The sequence below is a fragment of the Scardinius erythrophthalmus genome (genome assembly GCF_964197995.2).
Source record: "Scardinius erythrophthalmus genome assembly, chromosome: 5".
NCBI lineage: Eukaryota > Metazoa > Chordata > Actinopteri > Cypriniformes > Leuciscidae > Scardinius > Scardinius erythrophthalmus.
The window spans coordinates 14,028,425-14,044,944 of NC_138225.1; positions in this window are offsets into that span (position 1 = coordinate 14,028,425).

Genomic DNA, 16,520 nt, shown 5'->3' on the forward strand with positions numbered 1-16,520 from the left:
AAAGATCAGATGTTAATTCAGTAATTCTGATGGAATCATTGTTCATTCAGTGAAGGGTTCAACAGACTCGTTCAAATTTAAAATGAGTAGGCTAATTGTTTGTGAATCAGACTATACTAATCGTGCTGGATGTTTTTGGATTTGAATGCAGCCTTTGGAGACAACAAAATTATAAGACATATTTTCTTGGCATTATTTCAGAGAACACACTCCCATCCAATTCAATTAAGACCACAAGTTCATAACTCAAGTACAATAAAATTTCTTTGGCCATTGTTGTAGATTCCTAAGTGGCGGGGCGCTGTGTTGTTGAATACTGGAGCAGGAAACACTGCATACATTGTATTTTTACAGTTAAAGAGTGTCATTTCTTCAATAATAAAACACTTGCTACTATCCCAGTTTAAATGTGCAGAGACACAATAAGTTATTCAGAGGTCGACTTTCCCAATAATGTGTGTAAATATTGTCTCTGTGGGGCACTTCCAACTGTGGGAAGCCTATTAAAACGGTTAAAATGATACCATTTGATGTCACTTGTTAAAATCACTTAACCTTTAAAGAAAAAAAGAACACAAATATAAATAAAATCTATATAATAAAACATGGATAAACAGCTTGAATTGTCACTGCATTCTTTAGTTCAATAGTTTGACGAGAGAGAGAGATAACTTTACAATAAAAACTTCCGTACGACTGTAGCAGCGGATGACTTTCAGTCTGTTCCACTGAACTGAGGAGGAACTGATGGCAAACCAATAAGTGGAAAAGGGTGTTTCATGCTCAAATATTTAATCTGTTTGTCCTTTTTCTACCCCTGAACCTAAAATAAGGCAAAACATTTTTTTTTTTAAAGAAAAAAAGTGGCCCAGTTTTTTTTTTTTTTTTTAAATGAACGCAACGCATGCATTAGGAATGTTAACGTTCTGACCCAAAAAAATGTACAAAGCATGTGTGTGTTTATATCAGTGGTTGAAACAGAGCTGATCTGGTGTCATATATTGCCACCTGAATCTGAACTCTGTAAGTGCATTAGTGCAGAAGAGTTGATCCACGTTCAGATATTCCCCCTGAGTCTGAACTCTATAAGTGCATTAGAGCAGCAGAGCTGATCAGGGGTCACATGCTCCCTCTCCACTCACATGTATGCTCAAACATATTTGTAACGCTGGTATGACTCTCCAGTACAAAGATGTTCCATGGACACAGATCATAGACTTAAAGGGAAACACAAACACACAGCTGTGCATTCGTCCTGTGCTCAGACAGACGGTATGAGAGTATAAAAGGAGCATTCCTAGCAAAGCATGTTCGTAAGTCTAAAACAGATCATCTTCCTCTTAAAGCTGTGGCCTGTTCCTCACCTATGAACTTTATTCGTATAAATTTAAAACGCATACAAAGAAGGCTTAGATGAGCCTCCAGTGAACAATTGCAGTGAGGAAATACTCTTTTCCTATTCTGCAGCTTGTTAAGAATGAATGACACCTTGTCTCACTGACACTTACTCTGTGTGTGTGTGTGTGTGTGTGTGTGTGTGTGTGTGTGTGTGTGTGTGTGTGTGTGTGTGTGTGTGTGTGTGTGTGTGTGTGTGTGTGTGTGTGTGTGTGTGTGTGTGTGTGTGTGTGTGTGTGTGTGTTTGGGTCTGACATCACGCCCCACTACCTCTGAAATGAGGGGCTGCATTTTCTGATCCAATGAAGCTTGTGATTAGAATGAAACTTTATGACAACGAGAATCTCTTTTACCTATCACAGAGCTCTCTCTCTCCCTCTCTCTCTCTCTCTCTCCCCCCCCCCCCCCCCCTCTCTCTCTCTCTCTCTCTCCCCCCCCCCCCTCTCTCTCTCTCCCTCTCCCTCTCTCTCTCACCGTGGGTCTCAATCTCAATAAACGAAACAAAGTTTCAGGTTTGAAGACAGTGTTTCTCTTTAGTGGTATCCGAATTTAATGGACCCAGTAAGATCATTTTGGCCACACTGTTAAGCACTGCTCAACGACTGAGTGTCAATTACAGAAATTTAACATTAATCTTTGTGTACATGATTTCAGTGATTGGCTTTTGTTTACACAGCTCTCTGGATCTGTGTCAATGACAGTATGATTTAGAAATAGACTATTAATCTTTATATGCAGTTTTTAGGGCTGTCAATTTAACAAGTTATTTAAAAAATGTACGCAAAAATTAACAATTTATCTCGAATATCCATAATAAACAAATTTCCTACCGTCAGAGCAATTTGACCTCGCAGTACCACCTTCAGGTTTTTGTGAGTTGGGAGTAACTGCAGCCCACCTGCTACCACAGGACACAAGCCTCACCAAATCTCACTTAGCCTACTGAGATCAGGAAGCACAGAATGAGTAAAAACACATTCCCATCAGCATTCAATATGATGGGATGGAAATAGAACATTAAAGAACAAATGCAGGGGTCTCGAGAGGAATTTATCCAAGTTAAATTACTTTTAACTTGACATAATAAAATGTCCCACTGATGGTGTGAGACTCTGACGAGATCGTAAAATGAATTGCTGTTGACTGCAGACCAGAAAAATAAAACAAACAATATATTGGTTTCTATACCCCTTTTTGCAGTCTATATTCAATGATTTACTTATCTACCAAAATACAGTAATTGAATGTCTTTGAATTGCCTTGATTTAGGAATTTTCTCAGATATGAATTTATTTGTTTGATTAAACCAGCATTCCTTGTCATCTTAATTTCACATAACAACACAACCACAATAACATGATAAGAACTATTTTTTTAATTGATACAGCACCTTACCACCAAAGGGCTGAAAAAGCTTTTCACTCAAAACAAATATAAACACAAAATGATGACATAAAATGACATAAAATCAAGTCTAATCAAATATAATTTAGACTATATAAAATATAATATGAATATGAAAAAAGATTAAAAATATATATGATTGAAGGCCCCAACGTTATGCAGTGCTGTTATCGTAAACAAAAACTCATAATTGAAAGTGTGTTAATTGAAATAAAGCTAAAATAAAATAAAACATAATTATTAGATTATAAATTAGAATTAAAATCTTGTCAATTAACTAAGTTGTAGTGACTGAAATGGACTAAAACTTAAATAGAAAAAAAAAACTAATAAAAATGACAAAAGAACTCAAATTAAAACTTTCAATCTAAAAATAAAAGCTAATTCAAAACATTAATAAATACTGTAATAGTATTTACTAAAACAACACGTAAAATACAAAAGTATAACTAGTTTCTAATAAGAAAAATACTAAATAGTCCAATATAGATTATTATAAAAAAATAAAATATATAAAAAAATAAAAAAACTGTCCATCTTATAATCTTAATATCAAAGTTAGTAACGCGTGACTGCTAAGCAAAAACCTAAATAACCCAAAAATTTTATTCCTGCTATTCTTGAAACAATTAATACATATTCTGTGCGTATTACAGCTCATTTTAGACCAAGAAAAAATTTTATTCATAAGAGTTAATTAAAATGGAGTTCTGAATAATACATAAGCACGTAGAAAAACTCAGATCTATCTCCTCTTCTATAGCAGCTTATGTAAGAAAACCTTATTTTATTTTTTTGGTTATTCTACATACACTCAGATTGATAACAAATTATGTGACAGAATTAAAGAAAAAGAGTTTACTGTTGAAAACGTGTAGTATGTAATAACAGTGCTATGACCGCTCTTACGTGTGTGTGTGTGTGTGTGTGTGTGTGTGTGTGTGTGTGTGTGTGTCATGTATACACGTGTGCTTCATCGCAAACAGTCCCTATTATGTAGCCAGGAGGGATGTTCAATGCCAGCTACCACTGTGTGTGTGTGTGTGTGTGTGTGTGTGTGTGTGTGTGTGTGTGTGTGTGTGTGTGTGTGTGTGTGTGTGTGTGTGTGTGTGTGTGTGTGTGTGTGTGTGTGTGTGTGTGTGTGTGTGTGTGTGTGTGTGTGTTGATCTAAGCATGATCCCAAGAGAATATCAGGCAGAGAGTGTTTGTTAATCTCAATTCAAAGACATGCTCGTGTTTATGCGGGACCAGAATTCTCAGCTCCAGAAAGGCTCCTCTACTCCGGAGAGACTTACTGCATGAGAACCTGCACACTTAAAGATGACTCTCTTTGCTTTGCAATGTTCTATTGATGTGAGCAAGGCGCTCTGAGAGAATGTGTGTACAGCGTATGTATGTGTGTGTCTTTTGTAAGAGATAGCATTTCTCAACAATAGCACAGTGCCCTTGAAGGTGCAGAGTGCATTCTTTCAAAAGAACATGAGCCCAGCAGCAGATAAAGACAGACCTCACTTTCAGATCTTTTTCTCTCTCATTCCGACTTTAATTTTCCAAAGTCTCTTTCCTATGCATTACTATGTAAGGGATTGTAAAAAAAGTAAGATCAGTCTAAACATCAAAGCATTCAGATTATGTTCCTGTTTCCTCACCGGCTGTCTAATACACACACACACACACACACACACACACACACCCACACACACACACACACACACACACACACACACAATGCAGAATCAGTCATAAATCAGCTCCCAAATCTCTCAAATGTTCTTTCAGCCTTTCATTTTAAAATTGTCTCTTTCTCTTCTTCCTGTGCATGACAGTGTTAGATTGTAGAGTAAACATCAAAGCATATATAGATTATGTTTGTTTCATCTCTAGCTGTCAAACACACACGTATACCAGTGGTGTTTTCGCTGCTCTCTTTTTCCCTAAGGAGGCAATACAAAAAATGTATATAATGCTCACAATCATTTAATTAAAGGTTTGATGATAAATCATTTTATACCGATAATTTTTTATTCGGTAAGAAGACGTGCACATAAATTATGATAGAAACAAATTTATCTCAATTGTTTCCTGTAATTTAATTTGAGTGAAAAAACTGAAAAACCACAAAACCATATAAAAACATACCATGCAACAACAAAATGTAATCTATTTTCTGATTTTCACGCAAATTTAATTTACAGCTATAAACATGGCTTTTGATGAGATTATAATAATAGTATATTTATATTACCATACAACATTTTTTTTAGTTGCTTAAGAGTATGCAGTGCTGTTCATTAAACCTGTAGCTACATTTAACATTTGGCAGATGCATGCTTTTATAAACGCTCGACTGTTTGAACTACAGGAATGTGCAGTGCAACAAATTTGGTGTATAAATAATTTTCACTCAGAAATTGCTAGTAAGTTTCACAAACAATTACCAAGAAATGGCAAGTAACAATTACACATGAAATTTTGAAGTCGGAAAACTGAAATATTTTCTTTCTCCAATAATCGTTGATTTATTTACTTCTTTGAAAAATTCATTTTTACAGTGTATATAAGCATCAAGTTAAAGTGAAATTTGACAAAATTGGACCGAAAAGGCCAAAAGTCGAGGGAAACGTGCCTCCTCATGTCACAAACTCACCACAAGCCACTGACACTGATATATATATATACACACTGTATATACACTGCTCAAAAAAATAATGGGAACACTTAAACAACACAATGCAACTCCAAGTCAATCACACTTCTGTGAAATCAAACTGTCCACTTAGGAAGCAACACTGATTGACAATCAATTTCAAATGCTGTTGTGCAAATGGAATAGACAACAGGTGGAAATTATAGGCAATTAGCAAGACACCCTCAATAAAGGAGTGGTTCTGCAGGTGGTGTCCACAGACCACTTCTCAGTTCCTATGCTTCCTGGCTGATGTTTTGGTCACTTTTGAATGCTGGCGGTGCTTTCACTCTAGTGGTAGCATGAGACGGAGTCTACAACCCACACAAGTGGCTCAGGTAGTGCAGCTCATCCAGGATGGCACATCAATGCGAGCTGTGGCTAGAAGGTTTGCTGTGTCTGTCAGCGTAGTGTCCAGAGCATGGAGGCGCTACCAGGAGACAGGCCAGTACATCAGGAGACGTGGAGAAGGCCGTAGGAGGGCAACGACCCAGCAGCAGGACCGCTATCTCCGCCTTTGTGCAAGGAGGAGCAGGAGGAGCACTGCCAGAGCCCTGCAAAATGACCTCCAGCAGGCCAAAAATGTGCATGTGTCTGCTCAAACGGTCAGAAACAGACTCCATGAGGGTGGTATGAGGGCCCAACGTCCACAGGTGGGGGTTGTGCTTACAGCCCAACACCGTGCAGGACGTTTGGCATTTGCCAGAGAACACCAAGATTGGCAAATTCACCACTGGCGCCCTGTGCTCTTCACAGATGAAAGCAGGTTCACACTGATCACATGTGACAGACGTGACAGAGTCTGGAGACGCCATGGAGAACGTTCTGCTGCCTGCAACATCTGTGAAGAGCACAGGGCCCCAGTGGCGATTTTGCCAATCTTGGTGTTCTCTGGCAAATGCCAAACGTCCTGCACGGTGTTGGGCTGTAAGCACAACCCCCACCTGTGGATGTTGGGCCCTCATACCACCCTCATGGAGTCTGTTTCTGACCGTTTGAGCAGACACATGCACATTTTTGGCCTGCTGGAGGTTTGCAGGGCTCTGGCAGTGCTCCTCCTGCTCCTCCTTGCACAAAGGCGGAGGTAGCGGTCCTGCTGCTGGGTCGTTGCCCTCCTACGGCCTCCTCCACGTCTCCTGATGTACTGGCCTGTCTCCTGGTAGCGTCTCCATGCTCTGGACACTACGCTGACAGACACAGCAAACCTTCTAGCCACAGCTCGCATTGATGTGCCATCCTGGATGAGCTGCACTACCTGAGCCACTTGTGTGGGTTGTAGACTCCGTCTCATGCTACCACTAGAGTGAAAGCACCGCCAGCATTCAAAAGTGACCAAAACATCATCCAGGAAGCATAGGAACTGAGAAGTGGTCTGTGGACACCACCTGCAGAACCACTCCTTTATTGAGGGTGTCTTGCTAATTGCCTATAATTTCCACCTGTTGTCTATTCCATTTGCACAACAGCATTTGAAATTGATTGTCAATCAGTGTTGCTTCCTAAGTGGACAGTTTGATTTCACAGAAGTGTGATTGACTTGGAGTTACATTGTGTTGTTTAAGTGTTCCCTTTATTTTTTTGAGCTTTATTTTTTTATTTTATATATACACACACACACACACACACACACACAGCATCATAAAAGAGTTCCCAAATGTCAAAGTCACATGAGTGTTTTACCCCTGTCTCATTCTTGTCTTTTCTACCTCTCACTCTCTCGTCTTCATTTCATTCTTTTCCTGAGGTGCATTTCTTTGAATTTCAAACAGCAGCTTGTCACTGCACCATATCGGAGTCAAAGGAACAGGTGCGTATGTGCGTATGACTAAAATTTCAATTGCTTTTTTTCATTTTGTTTGTTTTTCACCCCACTGTGATGCTGTGTTTGAATAGCCACATGAAGCACATTGCTCAGGTTTGTAGCCTTTAGAGAGCCAGCGCCTCTGCTCTGCTCTGTATTCCACCGCTGCCGTCCTCTGCTCTCCTCATGCTCCGAGAGAGATGGATCATTAAGGTCTAGCTGAGGAAAATCTCATTTATGAGAAGACACGGTTTCTTTGATCTGAGTGTGCACGTGTGAGTGCGCGGAGCTCAGAATTCATGGGTGGATGCATACATGTTTATCATGTTTTCTTTTTTTGTTTTTAAAAGTCTCACATCAGTTCCCAGTATTCCTGTTAAAAAAAAACAACAACTCAAAGCCATCATGTTACCCTGATATCATCCCTTATTTTAAGGAATCAACCAAATATGATAGTCTGCTCATTTTCAGAACCTCATGTCGTTCCAAAGTCTTTCTTTCTTCTCTGGAACATTAAATCAGATATTTGCAAGTATGTCCAAGCTGTTTTTTTCCTGTACAAAAAAAGCAAAGCATGGCCAGTTGCTGTTCAGCTCATTTGTGCATGTCCCTTTCAAACTTCCAGCCCGCTTACGAGACAAATGAAAATCTCGCCTCTGTTCTCCAAGTTTGAATATGCACCTTTTTAGTCAACAACTCAAATTAGTCTAAACCGTCCATTACTCACACAAAGAGTTCTCAAGAGTTCAGAAGACTTAGTACTTTGCTGTTACTTTTTTTGTCATTCAGTTTCTTTATATAAGAAAGAGTGATGTAAAAAGTCAAAAAAAAAATAATTTTGTTCCATGCAGTGCTGGGTAGATTACTTACAAATTGTAGTCAGTCACTGATTTAAAATGATATGACCAAAATTGTAATTATAATGTGATATATAATGTGACACATTCTAGGTAATATAATTTGATTACTTTTTAATTACTTTTGAACTAACTTATTTATCATATTGATTTAAATACAAGGATAGTTTTGTACCATTTTTATTTAAAAGGATGAACTATGAATAGCCTAACAGAATGACAAACAATGGTATATTTAAGCCCATTTACATGAAACACCGTAAGTCATCCTTTGTCAATTTTAACAGTGGTAACTCAAAGTACTTAAAGTCCCCCTGTAGTCAATCATTTTATCCATTAAAACTCACCTTTGATCACCAAAATGACATTTAAATATTTTTTCCTTGAAGAAAAATTCTTCATGCCTTAAAATAACTTGAATGTAACTCTACACCCTTGCCTAATTTAGTATATGCAGTTCTATGAATGTGCAAATGAGCCCCGCCTCCACTCACTCACACCAGCTCAGAGATCCGCTCGCTGATGATCACACGTTGACGTGATTGGTTACAAGGTCGTTTGTGACGTCAGAAACACCAGCGATTTCACAAAATGACACAAAATATTGATTTAAAAAGGAGTTTATTGATTTAAAAACGATTGTATTGCTTCCGCTAAAGAAAATAGTCCATTGCGTCTCTACGGTTAGAATCCTGCGTCCATAGCAACGCTCTGTTTTTGATGGCAACGGTGTGTTATACTTAGCAGTGGTCTGTTATGTAAGGGTTAATGCCCGACGAGGTGTCCATTGTCAGGTATTAATGGACGACGGCGAGACGTGAACCGCCCGACATTAATACCCGACAATGGACACCTCGAAGGGCATTAACCAGCTCATACCATGGTCACTTGCCAAATAACACATTTATTGTGTTATTTGGCAAGATATTTTTCAACAATGAAATATATCTTGACAAGATATTTTTCAACAATGTAAGTTTTCAAAACAATTCCACACGTGTAATGGCGGGCATGTTGAAAATCATTAGAATATGTAAACTGTTTGACAATCATAGCAGTGGTCGTTTACATCCAAATCTTGAATGTGGCATGCCTCAAAATTAAGTGTTAGGGAAAAAAACAGGATGTAAAAAAGCTTATTTCTTCTAAATTAGGATGTTTTTTGATGTAAACATTTTTGATAACATTATAAGTGGACCTAGCCTGGGTGCCAGCCCGAACCCCAGGAAGGTGCCAGGAAGTTCGGTCTGGACTCGATCCATTGAGGAGTAATTATGCTCGGCTCCCAGAAGGCTGAGCCAATCAAATTGCCAGGGCGGGCTTTAATCGATGATGGACAGATGATCTGTGGTTAAGTAATCACCCACGTCATCAAAGAGCGGTTGGGTTGAATTAGTTTACAACAAAGATGACTGTCGCTGGAGAATTGAGATTTCACGAGGTCACACTTACAAATAAGTCAGATAGAATAAATGCGTATATGAGATTAAACGAGTTCACACAAATAAGTCAGATAGAATAAATGCGTATATGACGTGCTGTCCGGGGAGAGGGCTGTGGGCTCGGTAGCCATAGTCCCCCCGTATTCCTGGTTGTGAGAGAACAAGCCAAGACAAGAGTGAGGATTCGGGGTGGTGGAGGGATGCTGAAAAACTGTCAAGGAGTGTTAGGTAAGTTGACAGAGTGAATATGCTTCCTCCTGATAGATAGGGGTAACGTTAGACATGGTATTGTTTGATGACAAGTTGATATTGGATTGATTATTTGTACGTGCTCCTCCCGAACTTTGTTTATGAAACATTATGTGTAGATTCCGCCATCGCGTCTGTTATAGAAGATATCCACAGCGCATTCATTTTAAAAGAGGAACAGAGAGCCGCAACATTTTGTTGGTTGAAAATATGAATGAAGAACATGCATCATGTACTCCGTTGCTCTGATTGGTTGTAGTTCTATCCAATTGAGTGCAGAGTTGTTGTTTTTCCTGGTTCGGTTGAGACACGCCCCATAATAAAAGCCCTATGAAGCAGTATCAGACTCACATTCTGACTAGAATATGAGTATGACGAAGTCAGGCTAAAGTGGACCTGTAAAAAAAAAACAGTTAATGACCCATTTAAGGTGACAACAGCCTAATAAACCTGTTGCTGTCTGTCATAACTGTTAATCAAAGAAAAAAAGACAAAGTTAAAATCACTCACTGTTGTTAGACTGAATAACTTCTATAGCTTTAATAAGGATTACTCTATATTAAATGTATAATTTAAGCAGTGAAGACTGTGCAGTGTTTGATTATTCAATTTCAGTATATTTACCTTGTTTTGTGAATTTTAGCAGGGCAGGTGAAATTCTGACCTGGGCCAGTAGAAAAAAATGTTAGCGTTAAGCCCTGATATGTTAAAGGCACAGTTAAATGTGACATTTATTGCAATTGATTTATGTGTAGATTGTTTTAAGTTTTTAAAGCCTATTAAAATGTTAAAACTGATAGCTTTCAATTGTAATGTTGAATGGCTATAATTAATGGCTAATTATACTGTAATGATACTGGCCTTCATATAGTGCTTAAAAGATGCAATTAAACAAATATTTAGAATATACCATCTTTATGTTGTTCCTACATTATTTTGGAGATTCAAAGTGAAAGTATTGAAATGTAAAAATATATTAAACATTTTAATGTCATGTGCGATTATTCGTGATTAATTACAGAAACATTTGCGATTAATTAGTTACTTTTTTAATTGATTGACAGCACTAAAATATATTAATTCAAAGTGTTTCTACTGACAGAAAAATTGTAGAATGCCTGCATTACATGTAAATACGAAATGACAATTTTTGCTTTTAATGTGTTTGAAAGACAAAAGCCTTCCAAAGACATACAGTAGTAATACATTGCTAAATGACTCACTTCGTGATAATTAAAAGATTTGAAATTTGTTGATTAGATTTGCAGTGTGAAGAAACTTTTCCTGTGGTCAAATGCTATGTGGCTCTCCATTTTACATGTAATTAGTTACATGTAATTATAGTCACCTGACTACAGGCTGTTCTGTGTGTGCAAATCCACATCACCTATAAATGTGGTATGCTTTTTTTGAAAGACATTTGTAAAAGATTAATCGGAGATAATCAAATTATGAACAACGTACCGCTATTTTGTGAATAATATGTCATCATGTAATTAATAAAAAAGTAACTGTAATCTGATTACGAGTATTTTAAAACATAATATAATCTAATTATAAGTACTTAATTATGTGATTATGTAATCCAGATTGCATATAATCAGTTACTACCCAGCACTGGTTCCATGGAGGAAAAAAAAATGCATATGGATTTGGAACAACATGAGAGTAAATGATAACATTATCTTCCTGATGGTGACAAAGAGATAGTGAAAAACCATCTAATGAAGGGGATCGCCATTGGATATTTCTGATGACTGCATGTTGGTGTCTACAGTGTGTTGTGTTAGAGTGTGATTTGGTGTGTTTGGGACTTTGAAATGGTCAAACATACTGTAATAAAAATGATTAGCCATTAGTTTTGTGTATGTGTGTGTTTCATAATTATTGAGCTTGGGATAATGGATAAAAGTGCTAAAAGCATATTTTCGATAAGGAGAGAAGCAGAAAAACAGTTGCAGAATGTGAGCCGAGCTCTGGGCTCATTTTAACACAAAATGACAGTTAAAATAGAGGGGCTATGAGATCCAATAATGGCAGAATATTTGGAGAGAGCAGCACACTGTAAATTATGAAGGTTGGCAAGTTTATCTCAGTTTTGTTTAGCTTGAAACTTGGTTTGCCATAACTTAAGAGAATGGGGAGGTTTTGTGGCATAGAGAAGAGTGACATTACAGTGTCACAATTCTCATGTGTGGAAGACTGCTGCTCCTCATCCATCTCTCTCTCTCTCTCTACCTCTTTCTTTTTCACCTTTCGTGTCAACACAATTTCCTCTCACGCAATCCTCCTTCAGGCTTTCCTCTCTTCGAGAGAATGGGCAATCGTTCCTCTTCCCTCTTAATGATTATCTCGCAGTAATTTTAAACTTAATAGTTAGAATAAAGAGAATGTCAGAATAAAGAGAATTCATGACTTTTAACCATAACAAGATACAGGTTCTATCACGATTATTCAAAAAACTACCCATCCCATTTTTCATTTGCATTTCAGATTGGCTCTGAGATTCAGGGATGCATCAGAGGCAATTTTTACAGCTGATTAGCTATTTATAGTCCATTTGTCCTGCATCTATTTAAATACATAGATGTATGCTGGGTCTATATGGATTTAAGAACAGCACTTTCTACAGAATTACTCCCTAACCTTTCAAATACGCCACATATTCTGGTGATCCTCCTATTTTTTGATCCATCCATCTGTCAATCCTCTAGGTGGATATTATGTAGAGATATCCAGGTTATACAGGGTGGGCCATTTATATGGATACACCGTAATAACATGGGAATGGTTGGTGATATTAAAGTCCTGTTTGTGGCACATTAGTATATGTCATGGTCACCACCCATCTTGAGGAGTTTGCCCCCTCACATATACTAATGTGCCACAAACAGGACTTTAATATCACCAACCATTCCCATGTTATTACGGTGTATCCATATAAATGGCCCACCCTGTATATTAAACACGCAGTGTACTGTATCCCAACATGCTCATATTTACAACAAAATTTCAACATTAATGCAGGTAACATTTCAAGTTATTACTGTTGAGAGTACTAAAACTTTCAAGCAATAGTAAAGTAATTAAAACATTAGGGATGCACTAATAATATTAGATATAATATTCAATACCAATAAGCCAATAGCTATTTTCATGTTATGGCTGAATTAATACTATTTGGCCAAAATAAATGTAAAAATAAAACAATAAAAACTAATAAACAATTGTTTTAAATGCTACAAGTGAATTTAGTAAGCAAAACAATATAAATGTAGAGTATGAACGATGGATAATAATTTTGAGATTTGCTAAATATTGCATTTAACACTGATATATCATTAAATTATTAGTGTTTTTAAAGATTACCTTTAAGAGAATGTTAGATGACAGGTGATCTAAATGTAAAATTAGTGTAAACAAGCATGCACAATTAAATCTCCAGTATCAGCCAGTATTGGAAAAAAAAGAGAAAAATCTAATATCGTCAATAACCAATATTGTGGCAATATATAATGCATCCCTAACACTTTCTCTTCATACACAGCTCACATGCAAACATTACCAACCATAATTAAACATTAATTAAGCGGAAAAAAGAGTGATACTACAATCCAGCTATAAGTTTATGCAGCAAGATTGTGTATTCTTCCATACCATTGCTTTTGAAGAACACAGAACAACTTAGCATTGAGAGTTAAAGGAGTAGTTTCTTTTTTTTTTTTTTATTCTAAAAAAAAAAAAAAAAAAAAAAAATCATCTCATTCTCACTCACTGAAGCTATCAAACTTTAAAAATGATGCAAAGTCTCATAAATGAACAGTATCATAAGAGTAGTCCATGCAGAATTTCCATTGTTTGCCAACTGGCAAATGTTTGTTCTACGGTTAAAAATTCTGAATCTTTTTTCATATGAAACCGGCACCACTGGAGAGAACATATCTTCATGGCTGTCACAAAGACTCTTGCAATATTCATTATTTATAGAATCTAAATCCTGATAAACACAGCCACAATTATGAAACAAAATCTCATATCTGTTTCCTAACCTCTTGACACACATAAAAAAAACTTGACAAGCACGCACTGTTCTGCTACAATGTCAAGCGTGTAATCTCAAACTCCTCCATCTAATTAAAGACCATTAAGGCTGCAGCAGTTTGTGTTTCAGCTGATATACACACATACACACACTCACTCACTCAGAACTAATGATAATGAGGTGTGTGTGTGTGTGTGTGTGTGTGTGTGTGTGTGTGTGTGTGTGTGTGTGTGTGTGTGTGTGTGTGTGTGTGTGTGTGTGTGTGTGTGTGTGTGTGTGTGTGGATATTACAAGTGTTGTTCAAAAGTAGCAGTAGGATAAGGTTTAAATGGATAAAGGACATTGGGCTTTAAATTCAACTGTGCTTAACAAGTGATGCCTTCCATCTGCATTAGAGACATCAAAAAGGTTTGAGAAATGTACAGTGTGTGTGTGTGTGTGTGTGTGTGTGTGTGTGTGTGTGTGTGTGTGTGTGTGTGTGTGTGTGTGTGTGTGTGTGTGTGTGTGTGTGTGTGTGTGTGTGTGTGTGTGTGTGTGTGTGTGTGTGTGTGTGTGTGTGTGTGTGTGTGTGTGTGTGTGTGCTTGCTAACGGTATAATTTTGATAGAGTTATTAAACTGGAACGCTGCCTGTGCTTTTTACATTTGAACCACTGAAGAAATTCAACATCTCATCTTAAATGTCAGAACACGTTTAAATCATCTTCTGTGGCAGAACAGAAGAGGGCGAGAATCTAAAGATATTAAAGAAAGAAAGGAGAGATATTAAATTTACCCTAGTCAGAAGCTGAAAGCACATGGCATGGCATAAAACTAGAAAGGCTTAAGCGATCTGATAAGAAAAATGAGAAAAAGATAGCAAGAGAGGCATGCAACAACATGTCAGTAGTGGGAAGAGTAAAAAAAAAATACTTTGATAAATGTCCAGTAATGCAAAAAGAGTTTGAACATCAAATATTGACTTTACACTTTACACAGGCAATGCACAGATGTTTAAATGCACAGCACTGCCAAATTTGAATTAGTTTTTAATGTTAGTACAGCCAACTTACCACAAAATATCATATTTCACGTATAAAAGGTACAGTGCTATGCATAAGTTTAGACACCCATACTAAAGTTGACTAAAAAGAGGAATAAAAAATCATCTTTTGGAAACTGAACTTAATGCCTTAATTTAAAAAATTAGGAAAAATCCAACCTTTAAGGACACCAATTTTCTTTGTTAATGAATAATGTATCGTAAATAAATAAATGTTCTTCCTTAAAATACAGGGTGCATAAGTCTGGACACCCCTATGTTAAATTCCTATAGAGGCAGGCAGATTTTTATTTTTAAAGGCCAGTTACTTCATGGATCCAGGATACTATGCATCCTGATAAAGTTCCCTTGGCCTCTGGAATTAAAATTGCCCCACATCATCACATAGCCTTCACCATACCTAGAGATTGGCATGGTTTTATTTCAGTTAGCCTAATAGCTAGTTTGATTTGCATTGAGAGATGATCTTATGGAAAGTACCCCATGCCAATCTCTAGGTATGGTGAAGGCTATGTGATGATGTGGGGCTATTTTAATTCCAAAGGCCAAGGGAACTTTATCAGGATGCATAGTATCCTGGATCCATGAAGTAACTGGCCTTTAAAAATAAAAATCTGCCTGCCTCTATGGGAATTTAACATAGGGGTGTCCAAACTTATGCACCCTGTATTTTAAGGAAGAACATTTATTTCTTTACGATACATTATTCAATCACAAAGAAAATTGGTGTCCTTAAAGGTTGGATTTTTCCTAATTTTTTTAATTAAGGCATTAAGTTCAATTTCCAAAAGATGATTTTTTTATTCCTCTTTTTAGTCAACTTTAGCATGGGTGTCTAAACTTATGCATAGCACTGTATATATTCAGTATATATATATATATGTTTAAAGGCTTCCTACAATGCTGTAGTTTTAACTTTTTTAAAAACTTTAGTTTTAAAATTATTAGATTTTCATATTATTTATATTTTATTTATTGGCATCACTTTACAATAAGGTTCAATTAATTAACACTAGTTAATGCATTTAGGTATCATAAAAACATTTTACATTTTGTAGTTTAGGTTATATGTTAATTTACAAATGTACTATTGGTCACGCTCAACTATTTGTTCACAACACAATGTTAAACTTGAACTGTTAAGACTATAAATGTACAAATTAACATAAACCAACATTAATAAATGCTGTAAAAGTATACAGTTAGTCCATGTCAGCTACTGCTTACTAATGTAAACATATAGAACCTTGTTTTTCAAGAAACGCGAAGTCATAAAACAAGTAAGTCATTGGGTGTGTCTCAATCAGCTCCCTTGCTTCCTAGGTCGTGAATCAGTATATCGTGTACACAAATTCGGGCACTGGTAAGGATCCTGGCTCACTACACATTGGGACACTGGTAACTTTATTTCGAGTGACATGACAACATCTTCATTGTACAACATTAGCACTGGTAATTATGAACAACTTATTAATTTCTTGTTACATATACATGCAACATTTTAGCTGTAAATAAATTATAAATGTTAGCTAGATTATGTTCATTACCTACAGTATATATAATATTTTAAAAATATAATTAAATAATGTTAAAAACTGGCTGAC